Source organism: Eumetopias jubatus, unplaced genomic scaffold, assembly GCF_037043125.1.
Source record: "Eumetopias jubatus isolate StellerSeaLion01/CBP00866 unplaced genomic scaffold, mEumJub1_p1.0 scaffold_15, whole genome shotgun sequence".
In the NCBI taxonomy this organism is placed as follows: domain Eukaryota; kingdom Metazoa; phylum Chordata; class Mammalia; order Carnivora; family Otariidae; genus Eumetopias; species Eumetopias jubatus.
Window position 1 is genome coordinate 61,715,394 of NW_028274821.1, and position 17,288 is coordinate 61,732,681.

The 17,288-nt window shown below is 46.1% G+C and overlaps 1 pseudogene; it reads right to left on the minus strand.

Annotated features, from left to right (window-relative positions):
• Positions 1 to 1,047: 1,047 nt before the first annotated feature.
• Positions 1,048 to 1,545, minus strand: LOC114213455 (large ribosomal subunit protein uL11 pseudogene; annotated as a pseudogene).
• Between the last annotated feature and the right edge of the window lie 15,743 nt (positions 1,546 to 17,288).

A 17,288-nucleotide genomic window follows, 5' to 3' on the forward strand; every position in this document is an offset into this window, starting at 1 on the left:
GGGTGAGGAATTCAGTCCGTCCTCCGGAGGGAGGAATATCAAAGACTCTGTGGACCTATGTTGAAACTACCACATTTGGGGAGAGGTCCCTTGAGGCTGTACAAATACCCTGTTTCTCCTTAAGGTTTTGCCCACCGATTTTATCATAATCAGTGGATCTTACAATTATTACCATGGTGTTCTACAGGTGATTTTCTATTTCCCTCATTCCTTCTATATTTATTATTTGGAATTCTTTTGTAAGGAAGATCTAGCTCTTCTTCCTTATTTATTTATATCAATATGGACTCATGGATATTTTATTTTTTTATCCTTTAAGTTATAATCCAGTATTATGTGTATTTACTTTAGCCACTGGAAGCTCTTTTGGGTTGCCTCATGTCCTTTTGACATGTCCCAACTGTTTTCTTTTCTTTTCTTTTCTTTTTTTTTTTTTTTTTACTACTTCCTTACTTTCTGACACTACTTTAGGCTTTAGGATCACCTTGTATTTTCCCTGACTCAGTCCTAGAACTGGCCATTTGTCCAGGGGAAGTTGGCTCCTTTCATTGGAGAATGGCATCTAGGAAGCAAGGTCTGGACTCTGAGTGTGCTCACAGCTACTGGGGTGTCACTGCTTCGAGGCCCCCTCAGCAGACAGAGCAGGGAAATATAGATGTGTGCTAACCCATGTGTATACCCATACCTACATGTGTTCCTCTATCTATCTTGTATATATATTAAAAGAGGCAAAAACTCATAGTGATACCTCTAACTCTAATCTATTCCCACAGGATTCAGTCTAGTCTTCCCCATGTTCATGTGTGAATTCCTTCTTGGAAGTGAGAAACCTGGCTCCCATTATCTACATATACATGTTAAATCCTCATATACATGTAGTTCCAGAAGGCTAACTTCTACTCCTATGAGAAACACATTTACCAACTAGAATAGTGTTTATAAACAGTTCTTTTTGTCTTTAGGCAAAGATAGTTGGGTTTTTGTTTGTTTGTTTGTTTGTTTGTTTGGTTGTCAAATGATCCTTTATTGAAACATTTTCCTTTGTAGTTAACTAGCTGGGCATTCCACCACCCCACTGTTGATATCATCTATGATGTCATGAGGGTGGCAGCCATCAACATTGCAGCCCACAGACTGGGCAGTCCCCGGGATCTCTTTAATGGTTCCAGAGAGTTCTCTGGCTAAAGATCGGTGTCGCATCTGTCGGGCAATATTGACAATCTCATCAAAAGTGATATTTCCACTGTGCTTAATGTTTTTCTGCTTCTTTCTGTCTCTTGGTGGTTCCTTGAGGGCTTTGATAATCAGGGCAGAGGCAGAAGGTACCACTTCCATCTGGGCCTATCTGTTCTGAATGGTCAGTTTCACTATAATCCTTAGACCCTTCCAGTCACTGGTTGCCTTGGCAATGTCATCACCAATCTTTTTTGGAGCCAGACCCAGCGGGCCGATCTTCAGGGCCAGGGCAGACATGGCACCGACTTCACCACCGGTGCACCTCAGGTACACAACTTTGATCTCACTGGGGTCGAACTTAGGCGGCATGGCAGAGGTGGCTGGTGTCGGATGAACCCGGATTCGGGACGACCAAAGAAAGTTGCACCTTTGGGCGCCTGGGTGGCTCAGATGGTTAAGAGTCTGCCTTCAGCTCAGGTCATGATCCCAGGGTCCTGGAATCGACCCCGCATCGGGCTCCCTGCTCAGCGGGAAGCCTGCTTCTCCCTCTCCCACTCCCCCTGCTTGTGTTCCCTCTCTCGCTGTTTCTCTCTCTGTCAAATAAATAAATAAAATCTTTAAAAAAAAAAAAAAAGAAAGTTGCACCTTTGCCTCCCCGAGCCGAAAGCCAAAGGCAGTTTTTGTTTTTTTTTTAAGATTATATTTGTTTATTTGACAGAGAGACAGAGTGCACAAGCAGAGGGAGAGGCAGGCTCCCTGCTGAGCAAGAGCCTGAGGTGGGACTCAATCCCAGGACCCTGAGATCATGACCTGAGCCGAAGACAGACATTTAACTGACTGAGCCACCCAAGCACCCTGGTAATTCTTGGTATTTAAAAGAAGGTCTGGGTTCAAATGCCTGCTCTCCCACTCATTGGCTGTGTTGATGTAAGACTCACTTAACCTCCTTCATCTGTTTATTCATCCACAAAACCAGAATAATAACCTCTGTCCTACCTGCTTCATAGCCCTGATGGGAAGAAAAGAATTAGAGGAGACAGAGTATGTATATATATATATATATATATATATATATATATATAGAGAGAGAGAGAGAGAGAGAGAGAGAGAGAGAAAGAGAGAGAGAGAGAGAGAGTATATATAAATCATCCAGCCCTCCTCAACTGTCTGATGTTATTGTAACGGTCCCTGAGCTCCAGGCTTGGGCCCTGCAGGTTGCTACTCCTAACTGCTGAGTCTTGTCTTGCTCTAAGGCACATACAAGGGTCACAAGCATCCACTCCTTTCTGCAACCAATTCAGTGAGTCTGATCCAGGCCAGGCTGGGAGGGAGCCTAGTCTCTGGCTAAATAAACATGGACACTAAGAGCATCTGGGCTCTTAGAGGCTCTCAAGACCTGCTGGGGCATTTCAGCTCAACTAGCCTAACCAGAGCCAAAGCTCTGACTGGCCTTTGCCCTCAGCTGCCTCTTCTTCCACAAGCAGCAGACCCCAGGCAGGGGAGGGAGGAGGGCCTCTTGCTTTGTTGGGAAGATCCTCAGCAACCTGATATGGGAAGCCTTGCTCTCACTTCGTTTTGTAGGCGGGCAGGGCCCCTTCCCTTCTCTGGTCCTCAGTTTTCCCATCTGTAAAATGAGGATGTTGGATTAGGTCAGAAGTCACAAACTCAGAGCTAGATGCAGCAGATGTGTTATATTTGGCCCACAGGGCACTTTCAGTATTTTTTAAAAGAGCCCTTACTTTTAAAGAGGTTTTAGGTTTACAGAAAATTGAGTGGAAAGTAGAGAGTCCCCATATGCCTCCTCTCCCTACCTCTACTTCAACAGTTTCTTCTATTATTAACATCGTGTGTTAATACGGTACTTTTGTTGCAACTGATGAACCAACATATTCCTATTATTATGGATTAAAGAGCATAATTTATATTAGGGTTCGGTCTTTGTACAGTTCTATGGGTTATGACAGATGCATAACATCATGTATTCACTATTATAGCTGTATAGGAATAGTTTCATTGCCCTAAAAAAATCCCCTGTGTTTCATCTATTCATACTCTCCCTTCCCCCAAACCCTTGGCAACCACTGATCTTCTCATTGTCTATAAAGTTTTGTCTTTTCTAAAATATCATATGCTTTGAATCATACAGTACGTAGCCTTTTCAGACTGGCTTCTTTTACTCAGCAATATGCATTTAAGTTTCCCCCATGTCTTGTTATGACTTGTTAGTATATCTCTCCTTATTGCTGAGTAAGATTCCATTGTATGGGTGTACCACAGTTTCTTTATCCATTTACCAGTGTGATTTTAAGCTAGAATTATTTGCCAATAGTTAAGAATGAAAGGCATTATACTAAAATCCATATTTTCAGCTTCTCTTAAAAAATGAGAAACTTTGGCAACACTGAGTCTCCCTTTCCAGATGGCAACAAGTAGGTGGAAATGAACAGTAGCATGCCTCTCCAGATGGGGCATGGTGACTTGCTCATGACAGTCCCCTCCTGTCCTCATGTGACCTGCCAGGTCCTGTTAAGCATTTAGACCAAGCTTTCTTGTTAGCACAGTGGCTTCAGGCATATGTGCTGACTGTTTTCCATGTGCACCATTCCTATTCCTTGATCCTGTCCCAGCCCTTTTCTGTCCTGCTCTGTGTCCTGAGAAGCTGACCCTGCAGACGACATCTCCCAGGCTCCCTTGCTGGCTGGCTTCCGGGAGGGTTTGGCTGTACAAGGCATCAAGGCGACCACTGGGTAGCCCCATCATGCTCCCCCGCATGGGCACCTACAGTAGGGCAGTAGCTCTTCAAGACTATGGCAGCTCTTCAAGACTATGGCTCCTGCAGGGTGACCCTCCGCCGAAGTCCCAACCCTCCCTGGACACTAGTGACTCTACTCCCTCTTTTTGCCCCTTGCCACTGTGGCTAGCCTCTGGGTTTCTCAACATCTCTTGTTTATCCCCTTAATGCTGTTACTCCCCTGTAAATAGTCCCTTCATTGAAGTCTCTCTATTTGAACTAGACTGCTTGATTCGTTTCCTGCTAAGACGGACACAGCAAGTTGCTTATTTTCTCTGTGCCTCGGCTTACTCACCTGAAGGTGAGGAATGGGAATCATGTTAATATCTACTTAATAAGGACGATGTGACAATTAAATGAGAAAATGTACATGTGATGCCTAGTCCAGTGCCTGGCATATGTAAGGGCTCAGTGAATGCTCATTAGTATATTATTATCATTGTTATCTTTATAATTTATGACCCTGCAGCTTCATGACCTCTATAGGTCCTTACAGCATGGACAGAATATGAATGGGTGACTCGCTACACAAAAAATAAATCTGCTACTAAACTGCCAGAGATTCTTATAATCTTTTGACCCCAAAGTAGAGTTGAAGCTTGGACAGTGTAAGTTGTCATTATCTCTTGCCTCACATGATGGCAGCCACACTGAACTCTCATCCCGCCTACAGATAACATTTATGCAGCCCTTTTTCTGTACCAGATAATCCAAGTCTTTATATGTGAAATTACATAACCACCTGCACACGAGTACCTCCACAGATGAGACAGACAAAGTGACTTGTCCAAGGTCATACGTTCAGTAGGTTGTCAAAGTGGGACTGAACTCAGGTCTTCTGCCCTTCCCACTACATGCCCTACCCCTTCGTGGGCAAGAACTCTGCCACACTGAAACCCAGCATTTTCCTCACCACAAAAATCTTCTCATTTCTAAACAGAAGCTTCATTCAGTGTTACAAATCCCCCAACCACGTTAGCAAGGATCTTGAGAAATGTAGTGATATTACTGAGGGTGGGGTCAAAGTCCACCCTCGACCACCCCCTTTCCTTGCTGGGCTCCAGCAAACAGCTCCCTCCCTTCACTTCCTGATGCTGACCAGGCTCATGGAGCCTGCACCCAGGCTGATGTCTGACATGTCTCCTTGCAAGACAGGAAAGACCCAGCCAGCTTGAGGAGCCTGGTGAGGATGAAGCAAAAAGTGAGGCTCAGACAAAAAAATCAAATCCCTCTGTTCAAATGTCAGCACAACAAATATTTGTGGAGTAAAGGAAAGCAGGGATGAACAAGTCAGTCAGTCCACCAGAGCATCAGAGCTGGGGAATCCGCAGGGTGTGGACCCACGTCCTGCTTCCCACCACTTCAGTCTCCTTGCCTGTGGACTGCGCTACTGGCCACCTGTCTTTTGGAGGTTGTCATGAAGACTGAAGGACATCACACATACATAGCACCCAGTGGGCCCTCAGTGATGGTTGACTCTGCCCCTCTGCCTGGTTTCACATCCCCTCCACATGTTCTCTGACTTTTCTCAGCCCTCTGGAAACTTATTCTGGGTGATTATAACAATGGTATCTAAGGATTATTATACTTGCGATTTTTAGAAAGCAAAAGGCCCAGGGACCTCCAGTTCTAAATCCTTGGATATATATCTGTATGTCTTAGCAGTCAATGCATTGCTGTGAATGTGGTAGGTGCTTGGAAAATATTAGTTAATTTAATGATTTTAAGTGTAGATACTTAAAGCTGGGATCACTGTCACCTCCCTCATACTTAGTAGGCACTTTGACATTTATGACATCTCCAGAGCCCCCAACCACCTAGGAGGTGGGCTGGACAGTATATGCTATCCCCATTTTATGGATGGGAAAAACAAGTCTCTGTGGGGTTAGGCAACTTGCCAAAGGTCACAGAAGTCTCCTTATTCAGAATCCAGTGGTCTTTATATTCTCATGAGCTGCCTTCTTATCTGTGGTTGGGAAGAAAGGGGTATCTTTGAACTTGCCTCCCGGTGATGTATGTCTCAACCTCAGAAGCTAAGTTCCAGTGAAGGGAAGCACCTTGCCCAGGACACACCACAGTGGGAACCAAAGTTGAGACAAAATCCAGGTTCTCCAACTCTTTTCTTTGGGATCTTCTCATTGTTCTACGTGGTTTAGATTCCAAAGGAAATAGACATAAGGCAGGGAGTACTCACGACTAACAAAATGAGACATAATACTATAGGTCCTCGGATCCCCAGTAAATTAAATGCCCCCAGAGAGCAACCAGGAGAAGAGTCTCCAGACCAGTGCTCCACCAGCCTGAAGGACCCAAGGCTGAGATGTCTCCCAGGAGACTGGCCTAGCTGCCCAAGAGCTCAGAAATGGCATCCAAGCCCCACAGCCCCTGGGTGAAGCCAAGCATGGGGATCCCAGGGCACGTGGCTGCACAGAACACCCTCTCCAGCACTGCTCCTGACCTAGATGTCACAGGTGAGTGGATACCCAAGGAGGTACTAAGAAAGAGGGGTGGCCAGGGCTCCAGGGGACACTTGACTTGTCTCTCAGTGGAGCCAGGGACATGCTCCAGTGACTGCCCATTGCCACTTCCTCCAAGGGCACACTGCTCCTCTGGAGCCTGCCTTTGGCCCTGCCCAAAGGACCAGTGGGAGATAGTAAAGGGGTCCTTCTCTGACCTGAGCAGCCAGAGAGAGCTGGGTGAATAGAGTCATGGAAAACTCATGTGTTTACTTACTCATCAAATAGTTGCCAACTACCTGCTCTCTGTCAGACTGCACTGCGAACTGGGGATTCCATAGTAAATTGGGCACAATGTTCACCCTTAACAATCTGTAAGATTTGTACCCATGTAACCAAAATACAAAGCAGAGAGTGGTAGGGCCCTAGAAGAAGGGCTCCAGAGTCAGGCTGCGTGGCCCAACCTCAGTCCAGTCCCATGATGCCGGGTGACCCTGAGCAAGTGGCTTACCCTCTCCAATCTCGGTGTCCCTCTCCCACAAGCTACTCTAAAAATGAAATAAGACAGTTGGCTTGGAAGTACTTTCCACAGAAGCTGAACAGGGAGAGATTATTACAAGTGTTTCATAATTTCATCACTAACGTAGATGCCATGTAGTTAGCACCTTCTAAGTACCAAGTATCTGCTCAACATCACATGTCATTACTCCAACAACCATGGTGCAGCTGTATTATCTCTATTTTAGAGATGAGAAATGGAGGCTCAGAGAGGGACTTACCCCTGGTCACACAGACTGTAAGTGACAGAGCTGGGATTGGGATCCAGGTCATTTGGGATCCCAGAGCCTATGTTCTCTCTTGACTGCCTCCTATGGCTTCCCTCTTCCTCTTTGGCCTTTCATTCAGCAGTGATTTGTGGAACCTCTTCTATGTGCCATGCTCCAAAGGTACAGCGGGGAGCAAAACAGACCTGGAGCCTTCCCTCACAGCCTCACAGTCCAGTGGGGAGCAAAGCAAGGAAGAATAATTACAAGTATAACAGCTGTTGCCAAAGGGGAGGTCAGAGCCCCATGGGGGTGTGAAGCTTGTCTGAGAATCAAGCAAAACCTTCTAGGGAAAGTAACCTTTGAGATAAAATCTGAGGGCTGACTGAATTGGCCAGACAAGGAATCAGAGGGCGGGGACAGCATGAGATCTGGAGCCACAGGTGATCAAGAAACAGAACAGAATGTATTGTTCAAAGAACAGAGAGAGCCTGGGAGCAAAGCCACAGGAGGAAGCAGTGCAGGGATGGGCTGGAGAGGGAGGCAGGAGTCTTGTAACACATGCCAAGGAGTTTGTACTTGAACCTGAGGGCCCTTGAGAGTTGAGTTCCTAGGCCCTCATACCCCTCATTTTATGTCTTGTGGCTTCCTCATCTGCCCTCTGACTGGCTGATTCAGCAGCTAAGGAGTGAGGAGGGACAGGGGCCAGCAGAGCTGTGACTGACCACATAAGCTGAGGCCAGCGTAGAGCTGCCTACAGGACAGGGAGGGGCTAGGGCAGGGCAGCACCAGGGACAGCTCTCAGTGGCTCTCAGGACTCTGCAGCAGAGAGCCTTCATTCTCATTCACTTTCTCATTCATTCATTCATTCTATAAGTATTTGTTGAGCGCCCTACTAGGAGGGCACTGTTTGGGCACTAGTGGATACAGCAGAAAACTAAACTGATGAAATTCCCTGTCCTCCTTGAGATCACTTTCTTTCTAGTAGAGGAAGACAGAAAATAAACACGACAAATAAGACAACTGTTAGAAGGTGGCCTGTATATGCAAAGAACAAAGCAAGGAAGGGGACCAGAGGCAAGCAAAAAGGGAAGTAGTTATAACTTTAAATAGGATGATCAGAGAAGGCTTTACCCCAAAAGTGATAACTGGGCAAATACATGAATGAGGGGAAGGAAGAGTCAAGGGCACCCACAGGGAAGAGTGTTTCAGGCAGAAGGAAGAACAAGTGCAAAGTCCCTGGAGCAGGAGAATGCCATGCATGTAGGATGCTCTGTGAGGAGGCTGGGGGTGGGTGACTAGGAGTGAATGATTTCAGGAAAATGGCAGGGAGGGAGTCAGAGCAGAGATGGCCATTGTAAGGACTTGGCTTTTACTCTGGATAAGGAGCCACTAGGGAATTCTGGGCATAGAAGTGACTGTTTTTTGTTTTCGTTTCTGTTTTTGTTTTAGGAGAGAGAGAGGTGGGGGGGAAGGGAGAGAGAGAATTTTAAGCAGGGTCCACACCCAGCATGGAGCCCAACATGGGGCTCAATCTAGTGACCCCAAGATCATGACTCGAAGCCAAAAGTCAGATGCTCAACCAACTGAGCCACCCAGGCCCCAGAAGTAACATTATTTGACTTGTATTTCACAGGATACCTTTGACTGCTTGGGTAGATATCAGATTAAGGGGTAGGAATGGAGGCAGAGAAAACTGTTAAGAGGCTAGAGCTACTTCAGATAAGAATAAAGTGGAAAGCTGTGTTCAGTATAGAAAGAGTTAACAATACCAGCAAAGGAGCACCTAAGGCTATCACTGGGGCCAAGGTGAGGCCAGAATATAGAGGAACAGAGACAGCCCCACCCCTGGTTCCCAGATGAGAGGCTCAGCTCCTGAGAGTCTGGGAAACTGGGAAACTCAAAGGAGAAGGGAGGCACAAAGGAGTCCACGCCCTTAGGGGGAAACCCTCACTCCATCCTGCCTTCCCAAGTCTGCTTTCTCTAGCCCCTTCTTCCCTGGCTCCTGACTATTGCATGAATCCCTTGCACTGAGTCCCGCTTCCTTCAACCATCCTCCATGTTGCCCCCAGAGTGCTTCTCCAAAAATGTATCCTGGACACTGCCATTCCATTATGCAAACACCTTCAGTGGCTCCCTTTATCTAGGGTCAAAGTCACACCTCTAGTTCCCTATGATCTGGCACCACCCTAACCTTCCAGGCTCACTCTCACCATTTCCCATCCATATTCAATGTTCCAGCCATATTTAACTCCCTGCCTTTTCCCAAACAGGCCTGAAGCTTTCTCTGCCTTTGCTTATGATGTTTACTCCAGTTGATACATTTCCAACCATGGAGGGCTCTAGGAAGGCTTCCCAAGCTGGATGAGATCACTTGCTCCTAAGAATTTACACAGTCCATGGGCCAGCTACTTCATTTCTACCAAAAGCCCAGAGAAGGAGAATGGTGAAGGAAAGCTGAGTGAGTCTACAGCCAGCACTCTGGAGCAGGAGAGCCAGTGTGTGAGTCCTGAGGCTTCCACCTATGAAAGAGCAGGGCCAAGTATCCCAGGCTAGTCTGAGGCATATTTGGCCATGATCCTTCAAGGCAGAGTATGGAGGGAACCCCTGTGGATTATGAATCTAGAATGTCCTTGAGCAAACCACTCTCCCAGCAAGGCAGAGAGGGAAGCCCCTATCAGTAAGCACCTGCTATGTTCCAGGCACTTTACCTACATTGTGTCCACTCCTCTCAGCAATGAATGCTGTGACATAGGAGGTATTATCTCTGCTTTTCAGACAAGGATAATGAAGTCCAGGGAGATGATGCTACTTGTCTGAAGTCACCTGTTTAATGGTAGTGGAGCTGAAATTTGAGCATAGGTCTCTCTGATGACTTTAGTCTCTGCTCTGGCAGGGCTTTGTAGGACAGGTGGCATTTGCCCTGGACTTTAAAAGCTAGGTAGACTTGGTCAACTAATCTTTGACAAAGCAGGAAAGAATATCCAGAAAAAAATAGAAAATAGACAGTCTCTTCAACAAATGGTGTTGTAAAAATTGGACAGCCACATTCACAACAATGAACCTGGATCACTTACTTATACCATACACAAAAATAAACTCAAAATGGATGAAAGACCTAAATGTGAGATAGGAATCTATCAAAATCCTAGAGGAGAACACAGGCAGCAACCTCTTTGACCTCAGACGCAGCATTGTCTTGCTAGACATGTCTCCAAAGCCAAGGGAAACAAAAGCAAAAATTAACTACTGGGACTTCATCAGGATTAAACCTTTTATACAGCAAAGGAAACAGTCAACAAAACTAAAAGGCAACCTATGAAATGGGAGAAGATATTTGTAAATGTCTTATCAGATAAAGGGTTAGTATCTAAAATCTATAAAGAACTCGTCAAACTCAACACCCAAAAACAAAAAGTCTAGTCAAGAAATGGGCAGAAGACATGAACAGACATTTCTCCAAAGAAGACATACAAATGGCTGACAGACACATGAAAATATGTTCAATATTACTCATCATCAGGGAAATACAAATCAAAACCGCAGTGAGATACTACCTCACACCAGTCAGAATGGCTAAAATTAACAACTCAGGAAACAACAGATGTTGGCAAGGATGCAGAGAAAGGGGAACCCACTTCCACTGTTGGTGGGAATGCAAACTAGTACAGCCACTCTGGCAAAGAGTATGGAGTCTCCTCAAAAAGTTAAAAATAGGGATACGTTATGACCCAGCAATTGCACTACTAGGTATTTATCCAAAGGATACAAACATAGTGATTCAAGGGGCATTGGCACCCCAATGTTTATAGCAGCAATGTCCACAATAGCCAAAATATGGAAGGAGTCCAGATGTCCATTGACAGATGAATGGATAAAGATGTGGTACACACACACACACACACACACACACACACACACACACACACACACAATATTACTCAGCCATCAAAAAGAATGAAATCTTGCCATTTGCAATGACATAGATGGAACTAGAGTGTAATATGCTAAGTGAAATAAGTTAGAAAAAGACAAATGTCAAATGATTTCACTCATGTGGGATTTTAGAAACAGAATAGATGAACATAGGGGAAGGGAAGGAAAAATAAATAAGATGAAAATAGGGAGGCAAACCATAGGAGACGCTGAACTCTAGGAAACAAACTGAAGGCTGCGGGAGGGGAGGTGGGTGGGGTAATGGAGTAATTGGTTGAGGGGCATTAAGGAGGCATATAATGAGCACTGGGTGTTATATGCAACTGATGAATCACTAATTCTACCCCTGAAACTAATAAATACACTATATGTTAACTAAATTGGGTTTAAAGAATTTTTTTAAAAATTAAAAAAATAAAAGCTAGGTAGACTTTAGACATGTAGAGAGAAGATTGCAATGAGGAAGGGAATGGGAGGTATTTCAGATGACAAGAACAGAATGGGAAGGGGGGATATTTTGGGTCTCTGGATTTAAAAATAGAGACAATTTTGCTGTTTTTCAAAAAATAGAGTATGTGCTAGGGAGTAGCTGGAGTTAAGTCTGAAAAGGACAGTTAGGACCAATTCATGAAAAAGAGCCTTAAATGCCAGGCTAGGGCAGGGGATCAAGGAGCAATTCCCTCCCCTTGTATCCAGAGAGAATCCATCTTTGTGGCCCCAAATGAGGAGGGTTAGAGTAGAACCAAACAACACAAAAGAAAATGGCTTCTTGTATCATATCTAACTAAGCAACTATAGCAGCCTTTTGGAGGAAAAAATAAATAACACCTGCCAGGCTTTGCTTGATAGTGTCTACAAGGGAGTTTTGAAAACAGACAGGCTGGTGGATCAAAATGTAATGCTCACCACTTAAACACCTTTATTCTTCAACAACTATACTTAAGTCCCTAAGCCTCCCAGCACAAGGGAGTCATCACTATTCCTTGCAGAGGACAGACAACCCAGTCTGTGTGCACCTGGGGCCCCAGCTCAGACTCTGAGGGTACTAGGGGACCCCATCCTTGGGGGGTGGCTCTGGAAGGACTCAAGAGGGCAGAGGGGCTGCTGGGTGGGGAGGTGTGTCCTCTTAGATCGTGGGCCCACCCTCAAATCCACCCTAATGCTGATACTAGAGCCTGAAAGGGAAATATTTGGAGACCTATTGGAGACTGAGGAATGGATCTCAAAAGGTCTTAATTACCCACCATTCTCAACTCCTTTTTGGCCTGTCAATTGCTTTGCACTAGTCATCTGCCATACGATACAGCTACTACTGCAGGGTCTCACCATGTGAGAGCTGTTGAAAAAGCCACCCTTCTGTCCCCAGCCCATCCTCAACACCCCACAACCCACCTACAAGGTGTTATATGCCTACTGGTCTCTTCTGAAGACCAGAGAGAACAAGGGAATTGCAGCCATGAAACTGAACTCCAAATAGAACTCTTCTAAGAGTCCAAAAGAAAGAAACAGCAACCCTGCACAGGGGGTCTCCTCATGTTTCTTGTCATGAAGACCACTTCCTTTTCCCTTCTCAGAAACAGGAACCCCTCTGTCAGTCCTTCACCAGAGAAGCCTCCACTTCTCCAGTTAGGAAAAGCTCAACCCTTATCACAGAGATGGGACTAGCCCAAAGTCAAGGTGATCCATAGTACACAGTAACTCTCTAGCAGTATCCCTCCCAAGGTCTGAGTCTAAGATAACCACACAGGGCCCCAGCAGAATAACACAGGGGGTAGGAGGGGAGGGAAGGGCTTGGGCACTCAAAGGACAGTGCTCATCAATGTATCTCCATCAGTATGGGGAAAAGCCTACTCATTCTTCCCATACATGAGTGCATGCATGTACATGCACACACACACACACACACACACACAATATTCCAAAGCTAAGCAATAATTCTCAAAGCCAGCATAGGATCTAGACTACTAGAAGAAAAACATTTTCCTAAATCCACATAATCTGCATGGATTCCTCTGCCCACATGAAGATCCATCTTATATTATTACGCAAACAGTATCATATCCCTTTTTTGCTCAAGCCAGTTGGAGTTTTCCATCACTTGAAACTACAACAGTCCCTACCAATGCATCTCACCTCATTGTATTGGTTAAAAAACTTTCTGCTGCAAATAACAGAAATGTATTATCTCACAAAACAAAGTATAGAGGAGGGATAACATCTAGGGTGCATTGACTCAGGAGTTTAATGGTGTCTTCAAGGTTCTTTCAAGCTGCCCACTCTGCCTAGAAAGGAGATAACCAGGGTGATTTCAGATATCACATCCATATGATATATCCACATGACATCAACCTGAGGAAGTAGAAGGATCAGCTTTTACTACAGCTCTTTCTCAAGGATAAGACAAGGAAACTTTATCCTGAAGTCTCCAGCAGGTATCTCCTATGCTTCATTGGCCAAACTTGGATCTCATACCTTCCCTCAACCAATGGATTAGGACAGAGACAACAACAAGCAAAATGGAATTTTCCTTAGACCAATCACACTCATCTCTAAAGCTGGGGGTGGGTCAGAGTGCCCCAAAAGCACATGGCTGTGGCTATGTAATGAGGGAGCTATCCCAATCACATTAGGGTTCCGTTAGGAGGGAGCAAAAGGTGAGAGGGCACTGGGCAGGCTGCCAGCCATGTGCATTGCACCACATCCAATGGCTATGGTAGCCAAAGCTTTCCTTTAACTTGGGCCACACCAAATCCTTAGGCAGAATATTTTCTCCCTGCGAGGGGGTGGTGGTCAGTGAAAACATGTACACACCTTGTCTAGAACCAATGTTTAGCCAGGTTTTCCAGTTATTGCTCTTCTAGTTACTTTGAGGAAGGTTCTCCCAGTTGATGCGGGGGTTGGGCTGGAGTAAGGTGGGGCTGGAGGCAGGAATGCCAACTGGGAAGTCAGTAAGGCTGTCAGCCCAGGACCTGTGAAACGAGGAGACAGCCCAGGCCGGTAATGCCGGAGCCTGAGTCATGAGCAAGTTTTCAGGGGAAGACTGAGAGAAGGCTGAGAAGAAGGTGTGCTCACAGAAGGAAGACCCTCAAGGATCTACCAAAGGAGGACATAAGGGCTCTTCCATGAAGGTAAGGCAGGGAGACAAGTAAGGCGCAGAGGGAGAAGACCCACAAAGCCATTCCTTTCCCTTGTCCTGAATGGTACCGGGCATGCTGGAAGGCCAGCCCCCGTGTCAGGCCTGCCCCTGGCGCCCTCTCTCCATCAGCTTGGCAGGCATTCCTTGGGAGACTGGAACAGGGAACCTGGGATTTGGTTCCTGCTGCTGGCCCTCCTCCATTCTCGGGCTAACCTTCACTCTCCAAATACTCTGTGCTCTTTCTTGCCCTCAAGACTTTGCTGACGCTGTCCCCTCATCAGAAAGGCGTTTTCCTGCCTAGGATGTCCCACTTCATCCTTCACATGCAGCCTCTGGAGCCCCAGCTGAGTGAGTGAGGGCTCCTTCCTTTTATTCCCGCACAGCTGTAGAGCTGTATGCCTCGCCTTGGGTTGTAATTCCTATCCAAATGCCAATCTACCCATCTCCCAGAATGAGCTGAGAGCACTCCAAGGGCAGGGACCATGTCTTGTTCATTTTGGCGACCTCTGCAGTGCCCAGCCAGTGTGGGGCCACAGCACCTGCTTAGGAAGCAAGGGTAGGGATGGTGGGAAGGAGGGAGGTTCCTGTTGCTTTCTCTAGAGCTGAGCTGTTCAATATGGTAGCCCTAGCCATATGTGGCTATCTAGATGTAAAAATTTTAAATTTTGTCCTTTAATTATACTAGCGGCTTTTCAACGGTTCAATAGCCATTTGTAACGAGTGGCTACTGTTTATAGACAGTGCAAATAAAGAGCATTTCCATCACTGCAGAAAGTTCTAGTACACAGCACTGTTCTAGAGATTCAAACTATTGCTGCAGCTCTAAGAGGAGCAAACTGTCTACTACAAATTCCTTTCTTCTCCAATCCAGCGCCCAACACAAACCCAGATACAGCCTCCCTTCTCCTCTCTCTCCTTCCTCTCCACTCCCTTCTCTATCCCCGACAAGGTCAGAAGATTACTTCCCAGTGGCTTCAGAGTTTACAAAGCCTTTTTATAGTCTGCATGTCTCTGACCTTTCACTAAATCCTGGGAGGTAAGCATGATAGAGATTGTAATTCTCATTTTACAGGTGAGGGAACCACAGCTCAGAGAGGGAAAGACTCTTGCCCAAGGTCACCCAGCCAGCAAATGTTGGAGCCTAGATTGGTCCTCGGGTTAGACTCCAGTCCCTTGTTTTTCCTCTATTGCCCTGTCACCTCTCACTGAGGGGCCGTCTAATCCAACCTGCTATCTGGTACACTAATCCCTTCAACAACATTCCTGTCAAGTGTTTATCCAGCTTCTGTTTCAGTGCTCCCTAGGATTTGAACCTCACTGCCATTCCAGGAAGCAGCACAATCCTACCTGTACAGATAGCCCTGCCAGAAAACTCTTTTGCTGATGCTGAGCCAGAATCAACCTTCTTGTAACTTCCCTGTCCTGAGACCTTAGAAATCATGTGATACAGCCACTAACATGCCCTCTGCCACACCAGCGCCAGTTAGCCTGCAGCCTCATACATCTCCAGTTCCAGGGAGCTCAACACTCAAGGAACCCTTTTCCTTAATTGGGCATTTAAACACCAGCCTCCCTCCAGCAGTTCCTCCCCACTGGCTTTCCCTCTGGGGCCTCCACAGACTATACCTGCTCTCCCTACCCCAGGGCGAGCCTCAGGGACATTGACCCATCCTCTTCAGTGTGCTGTTGTCCTGGCTGCAGCCTCAACAGGTCATCAGAAATAGGACCCTCTATCCTATTAGCAAATGACCTCCTGTGGCTTCCCTTCGCATTAGCCTATGAACCTCCTTATTCCACGGACTCCACAGGAGGCCAAGGTCATGTCAATAATAGTGACTACTGCCACCGATGATGTGTTCACCATATGCCAGGCATCTTGGTAAGTGCTCTGCTCACATGTTACCTTCGATACCCTGCACGGTGGTCATTAATATTATTCCCATTTCACAGATGAGGGAACCACAGCTTATACACATGTCTGTCACCCAGGTGAGATGACAGTTGCAAGAGTCAGGAGGATGGAGGCGACCAGGGACAATTCAGGTTTGGGTCTGGGTCAGTCCCAGACCCCAGGGAGGGTGTAGGAGTTCAGAGGAATATAGAATCTGGTTATGTGCATAGGCCTTAGGGGCAAAAGGCTTGGGTTTAAATCACAGCCACTTACCAGCTGTGTGACCTTGAGCAAGTCATTTTATCTGTCTGAACCTCCATTTCTTCATGTATAAAATGGAGCCAATGCAGAAACAATGACTGCTTAGCACCATGCATTACCCTTCATGAGTTCTCAGCAATGGGAGCTAATACCAAGGTTATCATCAATATTATTACAGAGAGACCATACCCAGTGCTGAAGCAGTTGTAATTCATAGTCTTGTCTTCCCACACTGAGCCTGGTCAAACCCAGTAGCTCCCTGCACTACAACGTAGCTTCCAGCAGATATCTGACTTCCAAGATGAGGTTCTTATTTTTTTTTAATTAAGTAAGCTCTATGTCCAATGTGGGGCTTGAACTCATAACCCTAAGGTCAGGAGTTGCATGCTCTACCAACTGAGCCAGCCACGTACCCCGAGATGAGTTTCGATATGCTAATGAAGGTGGAGCGTGAGGGGCTATGAGGGGCTATGAGGGCACGGGCTGTTCCTGTGGTGAGCCAGGCATTACTCACACTTCTCTCCGGAAAAGGGAGTGAGGAATGGGCAGGAATTAAAGGATGGGGGGCAATGAGAGATGGCAAGGAAAGAAAAGAAACGAAAAATGAAGTCATGTCATTTCTAAAGCAAACATGGCTTTGGCAAGTCATTTTCCTTTCTAAGCCTCCATGGGCAACTCTGTCAAATGGGGTAACAACATCTTTGCCAAAATGGGGTGCTCTACATGGGAGTCCCCATCCAGGGTTAGCCCACAGGGGCACTTAGTATCTACTCCTAAGGAGTGGCTGACAGTTCTGTTGATGAGTTTTGGCCATCATGGCAGTCAGTAAAAACAATAACATAATAACATAATACCTACTGTTTCCCGAATGCCTGCT